The following is a 7,500-nucleotide window of genomic DNA, read 5'->3' on the forward strand; positions in this document are numbered from 1 at the left end:
GGTGTGGTAAAAGATGACTGCTGTGATAATTCCTGTGATAATGATTCCAGAGAGGAAAAGGAGTTAAATGGGTCTAATGAGGTCTCAAATAGCGAGTCAGAAAAAATAGGGGTAGCCCGCAATCCACACATATCCAGGTACAAGACGAATTAGCTAAGATCTGGTACATCTCGTCTCCAATGGAGCAGCACTTTGTATGATACCACAAATCACAATGATCACATTGTATCCCTTTCTGATTTCTTTTAACTGCCTTATTGCATATCCCACAGCGATATTTCCAATTTGGCCCAGGATTAAGCTGGATATCTCCGCCCAAAAGTAGCATTTATAGAAGAAAACTTTGATCACTGCTAAGCTTGAACATGTGCGCGACGTTCTGCTGAGCCTGTTTTGGCTGTGAATCGCTACATATCCAGTTGGAATGGGTTCACTATGGTTCACTATGTAAACACAGATGTTTACATTCGAAAGCGGCCTATTTCGGTTCCCTGAAAAGTCCTCCCTCTCAGATATCATACTTTTGTACCCCTACCGGGGGTACACATATCACTAGTGATATGCGTGCGGGGATACACATATCACGAGGGTACACATATCACTGCGAGACCGTAACCTAACTATTACCCAACTCTCTAACATTTCCTCAATGTTAGTCGTGGCCGAGATAACGAGGAAACACAAGTGTTTACATTCGAAAGCGGCCTATTTCGGTTCCCTGGAAAGTCCTCCCTCACAGATATCATATGATCTGGGGCATGGATTATTTAAGATCAGTTATTTCATATGGAGCCCAAGCTTGTTATATTCCATCAGTTATGGTCTTAAATTGGGGTTTCAGTGGCATTTCAGGGCTTTATTTTTTTTTCATTGAGCAATGTGTGTACTATCTAATAAGAAATATATCCATGAAGTAGTATAATCAAGTTTTGCTGGTTTTGTTGATTGCACCCGTTCAACACATATTTGGGTTGATACTGAAGTGTGTGAGCAGACAATTTCTTGGCTGTCACAGTATGGCAAAATGACACCACATATGGACCAGAATATTTTATTTTTTACATTGTAAACCTCTGTGAGTTAAGAAATCGGAGAGTAGAAAGGGCGCGTAATACTACTGCAATAGACCATTTTCGAATTCTGACGGCTGGACTGGATCTAGCATGGAATGGAGGCTAATGCGGGCAAATCTTTTCAAATGGAAATTAATTTGACCGCATTAGCCTCCATTTCATGCTAGATCAAGTCCATCCGTTAGAATACGAAACTGGCCTATTAATAGGAGGTTCTCACGTGACGTCATTGCCGCCATGTCGGTGGACGAAAACAAAAGATCTCTCATTAGCTTCTTTTGTTCGTCCACCAGAAGTCGTACATTTCCCTATTGTTATTGGTGTCCCTAGAGGTTGGTTGAAAACGTCCTATTAATGCAGCAATTTGAAAATGTTATTGAAATAATTTACAGCAAGAATACCCAATGTGTGTCCACTTATTGTAGTCTCCCGTTGTATGCAATCCGATCAAGGCTTGAAATGGCTATTTGTGGCTTGAGATCAGTTAATGAAAGAAGGTCTCTGCTTCAAACCCTCTTCTGTATGTTTTGTTGTTAGAAGAAAAGCTAGTTACATTTTATAGATTTTATTTCTTTTGATAGCTAAATGTTAGTTCCAGAGTCATATTGCTACTTGATAGACCTGGAATTTCGATATATTAAAATTCAGTCCTTAACAAAAGGCATCATCTGGAGGCTTGGGGAAATAAACTCATACTCACTGAATTTTAAGATATGATAATTCGTCTATTAGCATTAAAAGCTTATTCATAGGGTGCCCATGCTAAGTTATGACGGACTGAAAACTTGTGTTTTGCCCCACTGAAACCAGTTTTCTATTAAGCCAGCATAGACATAGCATAAAAATGGAAGCAATGTGCTACATTTCATCAAATAAATACGGCCAACTTGCCGCTAGGCCAATATTTGCCAAATTGGCCCGAATGAGTATTTGGTCCACTTTTGAAATTTAACCGATCAATCAGGTATATATCGTGTCCTTAGTTCTACAACAAGTCTCCTTCCTGTAGGAAAACTACTGATTAATAGTAGTTCCTTGTTGCTTTAAGAACGAGTAGTTTTTTGTTGCTTTGAGGAGTAGTAGTTCTTAAAGCAAGACTTCTTTGACAAGAATTCGCCATATTTGCTGAAATCGCCAGATTCGCCAACATGCATGGCTGGCCACCACGCATTGAACTAATTTACATACATTTGGCATTTTGACAAGAATTCACATATTTGCCAAAATTGTCAAATTGTTGGCGATATATTGTATATTTCTGGACATAAGTGACTAAGCCACTGTCAATCTGGATTTCGATCGTTACACAGTACTCTTACTGCGCTGGTACGTTGAGAATGCAAACAGCTGGTCGATTAATATTGACAATGGCCTTGTCAATGGTGTAATTTTCATCGATCTTAAAAGGCCTTTGACACCATTGATCATAATATTCTCTTACGGAACTTCCGTATATATGGTATTGGCACAATCAGTATTACAGTGTAAGTGGTTCAAGTCTTATCTTCTCCACCAAAGCCAAAGAGGTAGCCTTGCTGGGCAGTTGACTAATGCCGCACCGTTTTGTTGTGGCATCCTACAGGGTAGCAACCTTGGACCACTTTTGTTCCTAGTTTATATCAACAATCTGCCAAATTGCCTTACGTTGACCTCCTCAAGGATGTTTGCTGGTGATACTAACATAACCTTTGCTACCAGCATGTTGACTGATTTTAAGAATGGTTTAAACTCGGAGTTAATAAGTCTCAATCTATGGCTTGTTTCCAACAAACTGAGTTTGAATGTTGTGGAGACCGAATTTATAGTGATCGGGTGAGACCAACGTTTACATTCATTCTCTGACGATCAGATAAACATTGAGATCCATGCCAAATTAATCACTAAAGTTAAAGAAGCTAAATCACTGGCGTGATAATTGACGAACACCTCAGTCATGGTCTAATCATATGGGTGAACTTAACAAGAAGATATCTTCAGCAGCTACAGGTGCCCTTAAACGTATAAGACCATACATCTCGGAGCGCACTGCCCTCCAAATCTGTCAAGCGTTGGTCTTACCCCATTTTGAGTATTGTAACTCCGTTTGGGGTGACTGCAACTTAACCTTCAGTGATAAACTTCAAAAACTTCAAAATAGGGCTTTCAGGGAGATTACCAGGTCCAGTTATGGCACAAGCGCCAGTTTCCTTTTAAATCTGTTAAATTGGGATGATCTTATCACACGCCGGCAAAAGCTTAAAGCCATATTAATGTTTAAAACAATTAAAGTACTCACCTCAACGAACTTCCAGAACTTATTTAGTGCCCGCAGTACGCAATACAACTTAAGAGAGACTCAGAGGCTAAACTTGAGTTGCCTATGCCGCGCACAAATTACGGCAAGCGTCCTGTTACAGTAGAGCACTGTTATGGAACAGATTGCCCATCAGATTGCGAAAATCAGACTACTTCGGATATTTTAAAACGGAATTTGACCAACTAGATAGTAGCTGCTAGTCGGGCTCCCACACGGCATTCTTGTAAAACAGTGTAGTTTTTAATAAAACTTATATTAATATATACTGAAGATTTTACAGTGTATAAAGAAATAAATAAAGTATATATGTATGTAATCTGGTTTTATTTATAGTTTTATTTATTTTTTGGACTTTCTTTCGTTTATTGCAAAGGATATTATTCAAAGGGATTCCTCTTTATAAGAAAGGGATCACCTTACTTTTTGAGTGGCGGCAAGTCTTCCTGTTCCCGAGATGAATCTATTTTCCCGTTAACGTTTAGAGCAGATACAAAACCCTGCAATTCAGTTTGCCTAAAATTTGCCTTTCTCAGGGATTAGAAAAATAAGGAGCACCATAGTTAACAAAATATGGTAACCCATGCCATGGATGCGAGACATTTTGGTTTTATAGCCATGACATCATCGACCGTCCCTCCATACGTCCGTACTTCCGTACGTCCACCCATCCATGTATGCCAATGTGACCAGTATCACGCTAGTTTAATCCATACATCTTTGATATTGGACATCCATGTTAAGATCAATACACCTTATTCCAAAATGGCCGCCATTTTAGTATTCTTTTGTTTCCTTGGAAATTGGTCCTCTTGACCTCGCTATCAAACGTAAAATTGAAAAAAATATTTAAACTCAAGAGGCCAAAAGTGCAAATTTGCAATCAAACAAAAGAATACTAAATTGGCAGCCATTTTGGAATAAGGTGTATTGACTCCTGTGAAAACAAGGTATCCGCTGACCAGTAACACGTGACCACATCGTGGGCTCAAGCTTAGAGCTCACCGAGGTCAGCTGTTTTTTTTTTAAGTTGACCACTGACAAGGTACTGGTTTTCGATTGGATTGCAGGCTCAACCCCAGTTAACTCACCTAAACATAAACGAGGCTTATGTGCTTATGCGCTTTCTGTGGTTCGACGCGGCTACACGGCCATACTACATCAACCATAGTTCTTAAACAGTCAACGCTTTTCGTGTTCAGGTGGAAAAAGGTTTGGAAAATGTTTTCTTTCTGCATTTTTCGCGGGTTTCAATCCAGTTTGACATATGATAGCTGTGGTCCGCACTGGTGGCTACAGAGTTATTAAAGTCAAGCATCGGAGGGATACAAACGTAAAGCTGAGTGCTTATTTTTAATTTGTTTAGAACTGCTTTTTTCTCTGTATTGCAGTTTTTGGGATATCTTTAGAAGCTCTGATAAGGTTGCATGATGCCTGGAGGACCTATGACTACAACAGAAACGAAAGGACAGAGAAAGAGAACGACAACGACAAAACAGAATACCCGTTAATCATACTTGGTGGAAGAAGTTACTCCACAAATTCTTTCCTTGGGCACAAAACAGTTATTTTTACGGATGCGTTATTTAAAGTGGTTGCGTATTTTTAAAAAGTGGTTTAATCGGTTTTTCCTTTGTTCAGGAATGAAACTCGCATTTTTTTTCTCAACTGGAATTAAATAACAATTATCAACATAGGTACCTGTTTGTTTTGCTGTAAAATGCTAGCGAACAAGTGACACGTGACAAGCAAATTTTGCCCTTATGTTATAAACACGTAATCGCAATGAGTTCGCGTAAAACTAGGAGGAAATTTCACTAGATTGTGTTTTCAGAAGTTTGTTTAAAGCACCTAAAGGTAATTTAGTGTTGGGGTGGATCTTGTTTGAAGTTCATCCTTTCTTGGTTGCATTGCCGTATTTTGCCGATTCTTGTTCCAAGCCAGGCTGGCGTGTTTTAGCAGGAGCCCATCACCCGGAGCGTGTAACTTAACTATACTTGTGCAACGGCGTTTTCACAAGTAAGGTTATTTTTAGATTGAATTTCTTGCTAATGAGACTCCCACAGGAGTCCGATGACCAATTACAAGAAATTAAGCTGACGTCATAGGGTCACCGAACCGTAACTGACTTTGTTTTTTGACCTAATTCGCGAGAAGGGCTAGTCTAAAAATAAACCTACTTGTGAAAACGCCGTTTCACAGACGCTGTATGGAGGTTGCACGCTCCAGGATGGGGTCCTGGTTTTAGTGAAATACATCAAAATGTGAATGATCTCGTTTTCAGAGATAAAGTGGTATAAAGTACATTATTAAAACTCTTTTTTTGACCTTGAATTGACAAAGTTTTTTGACAATTTCTAATCTTAGCGTGATGCCTATTCGTTGGCTATTGACGGTTGAATCTGAAATGTTTTTCACTTTCCCATTCACTCGCTGAGGGTGTGCTTGTTTTCTTTTAAAACTCATGCGGTTCAAGAAAAACTCATTACTAAACTGGTGAGTTCCAAAGTAAATTTCACTCGAAAACCGATATCGTACTGGTCGCTTCGTGATTCATGCGATATCGGTTTTTAGTATATGCTAAAAAAGTGGATAGCGTTGAAAGCGCACGCTGATTGGCTATTCAAACTCCGGATATTCTTTGATATTCACCTCGGAGCAATTCGTGCGGAATTTGCGCCCGAAAATGTTGTAATCTTTGCAGGAATAAACGAGTTCAAATCATATTTTTGTGCTGTATTATCTCACTGTTTTAGTATATAGTACTAAAACAACTATTCACCTCAGTATCGGTGGCTAGTGGTGGATATTTAGCCCACCTCCACTTCGGTGAATAGTTGTTAATTAGCGTAAATTTACCGTGGAATTCACTAGTTAGACAATGAATTTTTATATAGAATGGAAGAAAGCAAAGAAAATGATTTAATTAAGCAGCAACCGGAAACACCAAAACGCGGACAATTCGAAACCTTTTATTTTCACTAACCCTACAGGCAGTAAGAATAAATAACCAAGGAGCTCCGCTTTTAGGCTTGGCTAAATCTATATATTAACGAGGATTCAATGGAAAGCGGCTTTATACCATGGAGGTTCTCTTCAGGTCCTAGATCTTCAACTAAAGTTCTTTTGTTATCCACTTCAACTCTTACATCGTTAAGAAATTAATCGATTTGCGAGCAAGAAGGAGCTAAGGGCGTGTCAAGAATTTCCCTGATTCTCATTGTTGTATCGGCTAAATGTTCCTCTTTATTATCCGTCTGAATAATGTCGTAAGGTTTATCTAGTCTGTTTCTTCTCCTATTACTTAATGATTCTTTCAAATTATCGCAAATGCCCATTACTTTTTTGTTAGACCTGTCTCTAAGCTGCAACCCATAATCTATGATAAGACCTTTCTCCATGTCCAAAATGTTATGAGTGGTGTTTTTGTACACCCTTTTATATATATATATATATATATATATATATATATATATATATATATATATATATATATATATATATATATATATATATATATATAAGAATATTGTTTTTCCGGCCCAGGCTAAATATTCTTATTTTTCTGCCGATTTTAGGATGAAAATTTTCTTGTATTATTCTTAAATTATAGCTTATAACATTTCCGTTTTAGAATTTATTGGGGTATCAATTACAAGTGTTTGGTATCTAGATCTGTTTTCCCTAGGTTTTGTTATTTAAAAAAGAAAGAATTTATCATAATACTTCTTTGCGGTTTAGTTTATGTCTTTTGTGCTGAATACTGTAGATATGTATCACATGTACCGTTCATCGAACTTTCATTAGCGTTGAACATTTTGCTATATAGCTTGTGCAGGTTTTTTCGTTTTGTTGGCTAGTTTCGCCGTTCAGATAAAGGAATAATTTTATACGGTGAAGTTAAAAACATAAAATTGTATTGTATTTACAGATGTTTCAACACACAAAATTATATCTATCCTTTTCAAAATCTCAGCCCCGGCTTTATTCTTAACATATTCTTGAAATTTCGCAAATTTCAGCCTTGGTATTCTTATAAAAGATATTCTTATAAAAAAAAAAAGAGTGTAATAAATCGAGACCATATAATTCAAGAACGGGTTTTATTCAACAGAAAGAACAACGAACACAGAG

Source organism: Montipora foliosa, chromosome 5 (genome assembly GCF_036669935.1).
Source record: "Montipora foliosa isolate CH-2021 chromosome 5, ASM3666993v2, whole genome shotgun sequence".
Classification (NCBI taxonomy): Eukaryota; Metazoa; Cnidaria; class Anthozoa; order Scleractinia; family Acroporidae; genus Montipora; species Montipora foliosa.